The sequence below is a fragment of the Desmodus rotundus genome, chromosome 8, assembly GCF_022682495.2.
Source record: "Desmodus rotundus isolate HL8 chromosome 8, HLdesRot8A.1, whole genome shotgun sequence".
In the NCBI taxonomy this organism is placed as follows: domain Eukaryota; kingdom Metazoa; phylum Chordata; class Mammalia; order Chiroptera; family Phyllostomidae; genus Desmodus; species Desmodus rotundus.
Window position 1 is genome coordinate 55,805,331 of NC_071394.1, and position 13,451 is coordinate 55,818,781.

Below are 13,451 nucleotides of genomic sequence, written 5' to 3' on the forward strand. Positions count from 1 at the left end.
GGATGAAAATTTTGACATGGATGGAAGCCCTTATCTACTGATGCATTTAAGGAGAGTAAAGTTAGATTTCTGTCAGTGTAATATTCTCTTTGCTTATATATGCTTTTTAAAATATTGTCATTATAATTATGGAGAAAGATATTTAAACACATGCAAAAAGATTTTTAAAGATTGTGTCATGGTATAACTTTGACTTGTGAGAGATCAATCAAAAACTTCGAAAGTTTAACAATTAACTGATTAATGGTGCTGAAAACACATTACAATCACCAATATTGCAACAATTTTGAGGTTTCTTCGCAATTACAGTTTTTATTAAGTGTGAACTATCATCTATTTTGGTGCTAAATATATGGTGCTAAAAGAATTGTTAGTGTTAATAGCTTTAGTAATGCTGTAATGCTCTTTTCAGTCATTGTTAAAAGTTATCCATTAAATTCCTGATTCAGAAATAGTAATAATCTTTATTGTTAAGATTACCTGTTAAATTAATCTTAACCAGAAACAGGCCAGTGAACTCCATTTTTAATAAAACTGTCCAAAATTACCTAGGTGTTACAGAATTTAAAAATATACATATTTTTAAAAGCTATGAGTTTTCTTTTAAGGCGTTTCTTAGCTTGGCAGCGTCCAAATTCAAGTATCTCCTAAAGGTTAGATAACACCTACGCCAACATGCTGCAGGCACTGGCGCCCTCTGGTGGTTGTAAAAACAAATTATTGATGGCTACTTGGCCTAAAAAAAAATGATTTTCTCCTGTTCAATAAAAATTTAAGTTGCACAATTTTTAAATTCTCAAATAATCCCTAAGTATGACAGCATTTAAAAGTGCTTTAGTCTTTTGATATAATTTCCTAAGAGGATAAGAGATATATTTTTGTATCTACTTTCCTAATTAATGTTTTTCATGAGGTGCTTATTACAGTGTTATTTTTCTAACTAGGCATTATCAAAATATCTTTCACTTGGTTTACACTATAAATACAATTGTAATTAAACCTATCAAGCATAATTGTGTGTGTTTCACTTTCAGAAGCAATCATTTATTTTTATTTTGCAGAGTACATAAGATAAAAAGGAGATAGGTTAAAATAATTAATTTCATATAGAAAAGGATTATCTCTCTGCCTTCACTTGTTGGTCTATAACATGATAATGTTCTTTGATCACACTATTGAGCTAACGATAAAATTTTCTTATTTCATTCAAAATCATTTTAGCCTAATAAATGTACATAACGTTTAGACTCACATCACCTGTAACTAAAAAGCCCACATTCTTAGGTAAAATTTCAGGTGAGGTATGTAATTGACTGATGTGATCATCTGTTTTGAAAGAGATGTTTCTTAAACTATGTTTTATGTTAGCATATGTTCTATGTTTCTATGTTAGCATAACCAAATGAAGTATGCTTTGAAGCAGTTTTCCAAATTAGCATTTTCAAACTTAGTTTAAATCCAACGCTTTTATGATCTCAGTTACATACAAAGACTACAAAAAAATGGACCCATTTGTCCCCCACGTCCTCCCCAGTGCTGACACCATCAAGCAGGAGGAAAACCATTGATCTTGATCATTCGGTTCCCCCGTTTTCTCTGAAGTACTCATCTAATTCAAGAAACAAGTTTTGAGGCTCTAAATTATTTCAATAGTTTTTATTTTATTTTTTTCAATGTTTTTTCAAAATATGCACATCACCTTGCAAACTAAGAACTCTCTTAGTTTGATGGAGAATTAAATGCCAACTTTAACTGGTGCTTGTTATGGGTTATATCATCTTGGGTTACTTGACAGTCACAGTTTTGGTACCGTAATTTTTGGGAATTAGAGATAATTGTGATGCACATATGAAAAGTATATGTTATTAAAATATGGAAATGTTTCAAATATGTACATAAACCTAAAATATGCTGTATCATTTTAGATATTTTATTAAAAAGATGAATTTGGATGAGTTTTATTCATTACCTGACACTGTGGCGGTGAAAGGTGCTTTCGATGTTGTGGTATAATGTTATAAATGTGTGTGTACACAGAACCCGTGTAAACCTCGGCCCTCGTAAAGCTTAACTAGTAGAGCTTGTGGAGCTCAGCTCCATTATTTTTTCTTTCAATAAAACATTGTAATTAATTGTTTTGTTTTTAATATTTTTCTTGTTTCATAGTTTTAAATAGATTCAGAACTACAGTGTATGTTAATTTTTGATAAGAAATGATCCATTTTTCTAAAGCAACAATGATCATTTTTTAATGCATTACTAAAATACATCAAATCTCTTTCTTTTTTTGATTTCTTTCTTCTCTTCCCTGACTTCTTCTTTCTTTCTTCCTTTCTTTTTCACTTAATTAAAAAAAAATATCAAGAAGTTCTGGCTGAGGAAATTGCCTCAGTTGAACATGGATATTTCCATGCTTCCCACACAGAGGGCTTCGGGAGCAACCATCTGTGTTCCTGGGGGAGAGGCATCATCTCTGGACGCGAGTTGGTCCAAGGCAATTCCCAGGGTGGCTCTCCCTTGCAGTGGGGGTTGTTCCCTTCTGATGCGATGGAAGATCCTACCAGCCCATTCACTGAGTTGGACCGGGATCTAGGACTATAAATTTCTCCTTATATTTCACACAAGAAGAGAAAGCCTCAGTAACACAATTTCAGATCGTCACACCCAGGAGGTCTGTGGCTGTCGCTCAGCTTCTCTTCCTCTTGCTAGTTCTCCCTTCTCACTTCACTTTCTCCTCTCAAGTCTCCAGCTTTCCACCCACGTTTGGCAAGTTCCATCCATCTCCACAGGAGATGGGGCTTCATTCATGGGTGTGTGTATGTCACAGATTCTAACCTCAGAGAGGCCTGATGGATGCAGAAGTCTTGTCTTCCTGGACTTGCACACCTCTGACTCTGGAGACATGGGGGGCATTGTGGGTACCTGGTCCCGTTCCTTCTTTCCAGTAGTGACAGCCGTGAGAGACAAATTCTTGAGAAGCAAGCACACCCTGACAAGGAAAACTTTGCCAGAAACAGTAGACTATGCTTTTGGGACCAAAGCCTATTCCCACTGTTGGTGACTCTGACTGTTCCTTCTGAAACAGTAACCTGGGCATTGTGGTGCCATGGACACCGACTCCTTTCTGAATCATGCTTATGCTGTTGAGCCAACACTGGCCCTATACTAGCCAACTGGAGACACTGTCACCCACCCTAGTTGAATTCCTCTGGCCCCAATTTTTGTCTTTGGTGAAAAAGAAGCAAGGTCCTGGCATGTGGCCTTCATCTGTCATCTTGAGAACTTACATGTGCACTATACTTTGACTTAGCAATCTCCTTTCCACAAATCCATTCTAGAGGTCCACTGGCAATTCACAAAATGACTTGTGTACAGAGTCGATCTCTATAGCATCATTTACACTACTAAAATGCCAGAAACAACTCAAAGGTCTATCAGAAGGGGATTGGTTGAATGGTGTGTCCACATAAGGTAGTATTATGCAATTGAAAAACGGAATGAGAAAAACCTTTACAAAAACTGGTAGAGAGAGGTCTCCCAGGGTGATGCTAGGTGAGAAAGCATGGTACACAGGAGTATAACTAAGATGCCACCCTTGTGAGAAAAGTTAGGGGGGATAATGCATTTATAATACATAACTTTTTATTTGCAAAAAGAGAAGTGGAATCATAAATTTAAAAAGAATAAAAATGATTACTTCTAGGCATAAGAAGGAACAAAAATATTTCCAATAACTTCAAAACATAGTATTTTAAGCGAACATCCTCAATGGAATATATTGTAAAGACAGAGCTGCTACAAAAAAACGTTTAGCTTTCTTCAGCAGTTTGTCATTAGTGTTATCAGTCAGGGGAGGAGCAGTGGAACACTGTGAGTAGGAAATTAAGCTATGTTTTTAGACCAAAGTTATCAATGTAAGCAAAAAGAGGTACAATTTCAAGAAAAGTTAAGTAACGATGAAATATTAAATATTAAAATTTATATATCATTATTAACTCAAGACATTTTCTTTTTGAAAGTTAATATTTGTTAGCTTCGAATGGTGAAAAGCCCAATGCTATGAAGTCCAGTAGTGATAAGTGCACTTATTGTCCAGATTATTGGCTCTGACGCCACTCACCACTGAAAGTGAGGGCTGGCTTCCCCTGGGCTGCAGCCACCCTAATCTAAGCCACCATCATTTCTCACTACAGCAGTGGTGCCCAGAGAGGAGTCTGTGCTCCCAGAAAGTGCACAAGAACCATTGAAAAAAGTGCTTAAAAAAAGTGAGAACCTCTATTTATATTTAATTTTACTGAGGAAAATGAAAATACATTACTAAGATTTCCTGCAGGACAAGGGATCGCCAAGACTGCAGAGCCCGGGTCTGTGCAAGTAAGGGCCACGTGGGAAGGGGTGCTCTGAAGGAACCGTCAGCCCTCCCAGGTGTCCTCCCACAGCTGTTAGCTTTTTTTTTTTTTTTTTTTTTTTTTTTTTTTTTTTTTAAATATATTTATTGATTATGCTATTACAGTTGTCCCATTTCCCCCCCCACTCCACTCCATCCTGCCCACCCCCCTCCCTCCCACATTCCCCCCCTATAGTTCATGTCCATAGGTCATACTTATAAGTTCTTTGGCTTCTACATTTCCTACACTATTTTTACCCTCCCCCTGTCTATTTTCCACCTATCATCTATGCTATTTATTCTCTGTACCTTTCCCCCTCTCTCCCCCTCCCACTCCCTTAATGACAACCCTCATGTTCTAGTTGTTTGCCTAGTTTGCTCTCGTTTTTGTTTTATGTGTGGCTGTTAATAACTGTGAGTTTGCTGTCATTTTTACTGTTCCAATTTTTGATCTTCTTTTTCTTAGGTAACTCCCTTTAACATTTCATATAATAAGGGCTTGGTGATGATGAGCTTCTTTAACTTGACCTTATCTGAGAAGCACTTTATCTTCCCTTCCATTCTAAGTGATAGCTTTGCTGGATACAGTAATCTTGGATGTAGGTCCTTGCGTTTAATCGTGGGTAATGTAATTATGATGTGCCTTGGTGTGTTCCTCCTTGGGTCCAGCTTCTTTGGGACTCTCTGAGCTTCTTGGACTTCCCGGAAGTCTATTTCCTTTGCCAGATTAGGGAAGTTCTCCTTCATTATTTGTTCAAATAAGTTTTCAATTTTTTGTTCTTCCTCTTCTCCTTCTGGCACCCCTATAATTCGGATGTGGGAACGTTTCAAGGCGTCCGGGAGGTTCCTAAGCCTCTCCTCATTTTTCCAAGTTCTTGTTTCTTCATTCTTTTCTGTTTGGATGTTTGTTTCTTCCTTCTGGTCCACACCATTGATTTGAGTCCCAGTTTCCTTCTCATCACTATTGGTTCCCTGTACATTTTCCTTTGTTTCTCTTAGCATAGGCTTCATTTTTTCATCTGTTTTTCGAATAGATTCAACCAAGTCTGTGAGCATATTGATAACCAGTGCTTTGAACTGTGCATCCGATAGGTTGGCTATCTCTTCGTCGCTTAGTTGTATTTTTTCTGGAGCTTTGAAGTGTTCTGTCATTTGGTCCATTTTTTTTTTTTTTTTTTTTGTCTTGGCGCTTCTGTTACTTTAAGGGGCGGAGCCTTAGGTGTTCACCAGGGCGGGGTAACGCTGGTCGCTGAGCTGTAGCTTTTAATGCTTTTCCACATAGTGCATTTTAGGGACTCAGGTAAGAGAATTAATTCATTTCAAAACCCAGCCTCTATTAAACACTAACAAATACTCTTAGGAAATTCCTGCAGAAGCAAGATTTAAAATAATTTATTAATGAAAGCACAAGTTAACACAAAGGAAATTTAACAGTTGATAATTACCTTGCTTATGATAACAAGCTTTTTGTCAACCACATTATGAGGTAAAAACAATAATGATCTAACTGGGTTTGACCAGCTGAACAAAGAATTAAAAACTTTAAGACTATCTGCAGTGGTAAATATTCTATTGATTATGCATTAATAATGAACATTTGCCTTGGTATATTAGCTGGTGACAGTTATACACTTATAATTAGCAAATATTTTTAAATAAATGTAAAATGATGCTTTAAGTTGTGTCCTAAATAAAACTCTTCAAGATTGTTAAACACATTTTGTCATATTGCTCTGATCAAAATTTTAAATGCTAATAAAATTTAAAATTAATGTTAAAATGATAATAGAAATAGCGAAAGAATGATTTAGTGGAAGCAAAATGTTTTTACAACATTGATTAAATAACTTAAAGGTTTTTAAAATTTTTATTCTACATATTTTATTTGTTATTTCTGTTTCATAATGCACTCAATGTATGAGTGCATGGTATGATGTCTAATATATTGGCTTGCGCTAAAATTTATATTAGATATAGTGGGGTGCAAGATACACAACTCTTTACAAACAAGCATGACCAAAATGTCTGGAGGCGACAGATCTGAACCCTGGCGGCTTCCTAAACTGTCTCTTGGCTGGTACTCTGACAGCCTCACCGGGTCTGGACCAACCTTTGTGAGAGTAAAGCACACGCAGTGACTTCCCTGCACAAACCCTCCAATGCAATTGGGATGCACTCGATTGCATTCAATGCTTTACCGGCTTACAGAGCTGTATGAGGCTGACTTCTGCCTCACCCTCCAGCATGTCTCTACTTCCCTCCCTGCAGCTCACTCCATGGCACTGCCCTCACTTCTCTCTGACCAGTTCACCCCCTCCTGAGGCTTCTTCACATTGTCCTGCCAGGTGGTCACGTGATTGACACTTTTCTCACCTCCACATCTTAGGTGGCCCTCTCCATCTCCACCACTTTTTTCTTTTGCATTTTTGCCTCCAAAGTGCGAAGACTGTGATAACTGAACTAAGGTCTGTGGGTGCACATGGTGATAAAATGCATTCTGTATATTGACTGTCTGACTGTCTCTCCCACTAGAGATTGGAGGTCCCATTAGAGCTACCTGAGGGCAGGGGCTTTACCTTGTTTATTGCTATATTTCCAGCACCTGGAAATGTACTTAGTACTTTGTGGGTACCCCAAAATATTTGAATGTAGACCAATGAATGAATGGAGTCATAAAGATTAAATGAAGTAATGCACATAAGGCAATACATACTCACATTTTTTGATAAGGGATAAACAAAAGTAATAATTTTATCACTATTATTTTTTCATAATGTTCTGAAAAATAACTGGGAATCTATGGTATCTTACATCTTTAGAGAATTTGTACTAACAGAATTAATTTACCACCAAAGCAGTTAACCAAGCTTGTTGTCTATGATACTAGCATCTATCATCTGATACTTTTTAAAAACTATGCAGCTGAAATAAAAATTAAATTAATATCTTTTTGGAACAGATCTGTATAGTGTGAATGGTCAACTTATGACATAGTTGCTTAAGGAGACATTTTTATGGCGGTCTTGATTTCACCTCTACATGGAAAACAATGAGGAAAGCAATGAAATGCTGAGAGAAATGCACCAAGTGCTTCAGCTTCTCTTGTACTGTTTGTACTTAGGAACGACAGAAAGCTACAGAAAAAAAAAGAAATAAGTACAAAGAAGTGAGTCAAGGACTGTGTTAGCTCAGTAGCTTCATATCAGAGAAAACAATCTGGAAATGACTGAGTTAATGACTGTGTTTGAAACCTGGTATCTTTCCCAGGTTTCACATCTTAGTGAGTTCACATTCACACAGCGTCGAAAAAGTGAGAATTCTGTTTTAACCTGATTCATGAACTTAAGCTATTCAACCAATTTGAAGGAGAAAAATATTTATATAGGAAAAAAAAATGAAGGCTAAGGACATAAAAAGATAGATCTTTTTGGAGATAGAAAATAAAATGATAAATCATACTCTATAACAACTATATAATGCTATAGTTATATTAGTGAGTTTTCAGATTAAGTACAAATCTTCCCTGAAGTGAAACACAATGTCCATGTATTTTTAATATTTTCCTATTTATTAATAAGCAGACATAATAGTGATAGGCAATCCTTTTGTGTTATCTTTATAAATAAATAACAAAGGATAATTTTTAAGTATTATTTCTCAATAGGAGCGATGTTGACCTTTGGGTGGGAAAATATTTTATTGTGAGGGCTGTCTCATGCCTTAAAAGGCATTTATCATCCCTGGACCCTTGAAACACTAAATCCTGCCTATAGGACTATCTTCAGGCTCTAAGAATGGTGACAACAAAAATGACCAGTCTACATTGTTAAAAACCCTCCTACAGCGGGAGGGGTGCAGTAATACCCATAAGGAGAATCATTGAGAGAGACCTTTATCAGCAAACAGTCAAAACCCAACCAGTCTGATTAACGCATCAAACTTCTTGATGGTTACTCATTCTTACATTTCACTGCAATTATGCTAATAGTCACTCATTGTTTTTACAATATTTTGAAACTATGTGTCAGATTCTATTGTAGGTTTGTGTGGCATGCAGTGAACAAAACAGATTAAAAACCATGAATCATGGAACATTCCAGAAAGGAGGAGATTGACAATAACAAATATAAAGACATGGGATGTATCAGAAGGTAATAAATGCTATGGAGAAAAATTTAGGTTGGATGAATGATAAGAAATGCAGGAAGAGAAGGTACTCAGTTTCATATAAAGGGTCAGGAAAGACCTTACTAAGAAAACACTTAGGCAAATATATGAAAGTTTTAGGGGGACAGTCACATGGAGTCTATACCTCTGCACATTCAGATGGTCCTCACTTATGATGGTTCAACTTAAAATTTTTCAACTCTACAATGGTGTGAAAGCAACCTGCATTCAGTAGAAACCATACTTCAAATTTTGAATTTTGCTCTTTCCCTGGCTGGGATATGCAATACAATCCTCCCTCATGAAGCTGGGCAGCGGCAGGAAGCCACAGATCCCCATCAGCCCTACAATCAGGAGGGTCAACAACCAGCGCTCTGCAGTGGACTGTGTTGCCAGAAGCATTTTTGGATATTGTATTCTGAGCACATTTAAGGTAGGCTAGGCTAAGCTCTGATACTCAGTAGGTTAGCTGTATTAAGTAAACTTTTGGCTTAGGGTATTTTCAACTTATGATGGATTTATCAGCCATAGCCCCATGTCAAGTAGAGGAGCACCTGTACCATGTGGATCTCTGGGGAAGAAGTTTGCAGGCAGAAGAAGAAGGGAGGACAAAGCCCTCATGCTGGGCCAGACCACCATGTCCACAGGCATGCAGCTGAGCTAGGGAAGAAGGCAGTATTGGGGTGAGGCCGGGAGGTCCAAAGCACCATGCTCTCGCATCTCACATGTTTCAGAAGACTCACCCTGGTCACTGTGTTAATAGTGTAGAGAGTCAGGGGGGGCACCTTCATAAAGACCTTGTTCTGTCCACTATCCTTTCTTTTGTATTTTCACTCTTCTTCCAAGCCCAGAACAGCACAAGAAATAGTCACTGTTTTATCCACTTTTTAGCCCCTCACTGCTCAGATTCATAAATGTGCTACCTGTGTTCACTTACTCCAATCCTGGTTACCCACTCATTCCTTGGTGTCTTTCAATTCATTCATTTATTCCACAAATGCACATTGAGCACATTTTAAATGTTAAGTACTATTCATGATAAAAATCAGACAATGTGTCTGCCCACCAGAGGCTTACACTGCAGTGGGGAGACTGTGGGGAATGAAGAAACCAATACATATATAATAAGATGCCCAGTGAGTGCAATTGTTATGAACAATAAAGCAGTTCCTTAATGGATAAGGGATGAAGGAACCGTGGGTATTTCAGCTGGTGGTGGTCAAGAAGGGTTTCAATGAGGGATTGAAACTTGTTCAAACACCTGAATGTTTGTTCTTTATCAAATGAAAATGCCTGGGAGGCTTTGTCTGATCTATTTATTTTAAAAAGCTAGCATTTCTTATTACCTTCAATCTCCTTGTTGCTCTCAAGGCAGTAAGTCATTCCTTTCTTCTTGAAATTCTTCTCCTTGGGTTCTGTACCCTCCTTGACCTCTAATTAGGTCCACTTCACTAATACCACTTCAGAGTGGTTCCAGGGAAAAGAAATAGGTTCTTAACTATGATTGAGAAACTGAATTTATGGCACAACTTACTGATAAATTCATCTTTCTGAGGCCCATTCTGACACATAACTACCCTCTTCAAACATTTTCTTTTGCTTCTTGCCCTCTACAGAATAAAAGCAAACAATATTTTCTGACGTTTCATTTCCCCTGTGCTGAGGAGAGACCTGATATTAATATTTCAGTTTATCCTACAATACTTCAGACATCATTTCTATAAATGAATAAAACTAATTAATATCACTCATAATCTAACCTACACATGTCAACATTTCTGTCTAGTCTCATATGGTTTACATTGTCCTGATGTGTGTATTTGTGTGTGTTTGTGTGCTTATATTAGTGTGTGCATGTTTGAGTGTATATATGTATCTGTGTGTGTTTGTATGTGTGTTCTCCATGACACAAATCCTTCTCACATGGCATTAATTTTACTTCCTTTGGGATACTTTGGTTCTCCCATTTATAAGCTTGTTCTCTTTCCACTCTGAGCACTGGTAGCCCTTGAACTGTGTCTTTGTTATTGCATTTATCTCCTTTTCTCCATTATTGCATATTCATGTAATTCTAAAATATTTCTATTTACACTACAAGTTTGTGGTAGGGTCATCTTTGCATCACAAAGTATTAGCACAGGATATCTATGCACTGTTGAAATAATTGATGCTTTTGTGCAAGACTGTGGTCGAGCTGTCCCATTATTTCCGCTATAGTCACTTATCTGCAGGTACATGAGTGACCAACAGATGCCACTCTTGTACCTAGGTGTGATAGTATCATTCTTTTGAAAATTTATAGGAACTTAGAAGAGTTATATCATAGGAACATTATTACTTCTTGCACTATTTATATGAAATATAAAAGCAATAGTCAGTGTTTGTTAACAAAATCTATGCAGAGAATATGTGAATGATTTTAAGTTTCTCAACTTTTCACAAAGTAATATACAGTCCTTAGGTGACAGGCAAGTGGACAGTGATTTTCTTGAAGATATTTGAGAAGGAAGTTGAAGAGAAACACTGACTAATTAAAGTTTCATTAATATGCCCTGGCCAGGTGGCTCAGTTAGTTAGTGTTGTCCCATACACCAAAAAAAAAAAAAAAAAAAAAAAAAAAAGGCTCATTTCCTAGTCAGGTCACATACATACCTAGGATGTGGGTTGAATCCCTACCAATTGATGTCTCTCTCTCACATTGATGTTTCTCTAGCTCTCTCTCTCTTTTCCTTCCCCTTTCTCTAAAGTCAATAGACATGTCCTCCAGTGAAGGTAAAAAAAGATTTTTCAAAGCTAATTGATGATAGGTAATTTCTACTTAATAAAAATTTAGAAACCAATTACAATCTAAGAGTTGAATCCCTTGTTAGGTAAATTTAATATCTTCTTGGAAAAATATAACTTTATAATGTAAATAATTAGTTCTTAACCAAATCCAACAATTAAATTCTGTTCAGGGCATTTTAAAGCGCCCATTCAATTTTTTAGTTTACATTTGTTGTTGAACAGCAAAATACATAAACAAACCCAATCAATTAATATATATAATGGTGCCCTGGCTCAGTTTGTTGGAGTGTCATCCCATATACCAAAAAGGTTGCAGGTTTGATTCCCAGTCAGGGCACATACCTAGGCTGTGGGTTCAATCTTGGAGATCACTGCTCTGGTTGCATATAGGAGGAAATAGATGGAGGTTTCTCTCATTTCAAATAAAGAACCTAACTCTACACCTACAAGAACTCGAGGAACAACAACAAAGACAGCGCAGAGGAAGTAGAAGGAAGGAAATAACCAAGATCAGAGCAGAATTAAATGACATAGAGTCTAAAACACAGTTCTAAGGATAACTAACTCCGAGAGCTGGTTATTTAAAAGATAAAGAAAATCAACAAGCTTTAAGAAGACTCATCAAGAAAAAAAGAGAGAGGACCCAAATAAAAACAATCAGAAATGAGAGAGGAGATATTACAACTGATACCACAGAAATACAAAGGAATGTAAGAAATTACTATGAAGAACTATATGCCAAGAAATTGAAAACTTAGGTGAAATGGACAACTTTCTAGAAAAAATATAATCTTTGAAAACTGAATGAAGAAGCAGAAAGCCTGAACAGACCAATAACAACAGACAAAATTGAAGCAGTAATCAAAAAAATCATGATGCACAAAAGCCTTGGACCAGACAGTTTCACAGGAGAATTTTACAGAGCATTTAAGCATGAGGTAACCCCTATCCATCACAGACTATTCCAAAAAATCCAAGAAGATGGAAGACTCCCAAACTCTTTTATGAAGCCAGCATCATCCTAATCCCAAAACCAGATAAAGACATAACAAAGAAAGAAAATGACAGGCCAGTATCACTGATGAACATAGATGTTAAAATCTTTAAAAAAATATTGGCAAACCGCATCCAGCAATACATTAAAAAGATCATACACCATGATCAAGTGGGATTCATCCCAGGGATGCAAGGATGGTACAATATCTGCCAATCAATAAATGTAATCACATAAACACATAAACCCAATCACATAAACAAAAGGAAATAAAAATCACATGATCATGTCAATAGATGTGGAAAAAGCATTTGATAAGGTACAGCACTCATTTATGACAAAAACACTCAGCAAAGTGGGAATAGAGGGAGCATTCCTCAACATAATAAAGGCATATAAGAGAGACTTACAGCCAACATCATATTCAGTTGGCAAAAACTTAGAACTTTCCCACTAAGATCAGGAACAAGACAAGGATGTCCGCTTTTACCAGTCCTATTCAATATAGCATTAGAAGTCCTAGCCACAGTGATCAGACAAGAAATAGAAATAAAAGGCATCCAAATTGGAAAGGAGGAAGCAAAACTGTCATTGTCTGCAGATGACAAGATAGTGTATATAGAACGCCCTATAGAGTCCACCAAAAAGTACTTGACCTAATAAGTGAATTTGGAAAAACAGCAGGATACAAAGTCAATATTCAGAAATCAAAGGCATTTTTGTACATCAACAATGAAATATCAGAAACAGAAATTAGGAAACACCTTGAAACACCAATCCAAAAGAGCCTGTGCACCCCAATGTTCATAGCAGCACAATTTACAATAGCCAAGTACTGGAAGCAACCTAAGTGCCCATCAGCAAACGAGTGGATCCAAAAACTATGGCATATTTACACAATGGAATTCTATGCAGCAGAGAGAAAGAAGGAGCTTATACCCTTTGCAACAGCATGGATGAAACTGGAGAGCATTATGCTAAGTGAAATAAGCCAGGCGGTGAGGGACAAATACCATATGATCTCACCTTTAACTGGAACATAATCAATAGAAGAAAAGAGGAAAGAAAATATAACCAGAGACACTGAAGTTAAGAACAATCTAACAATAGCCAGGG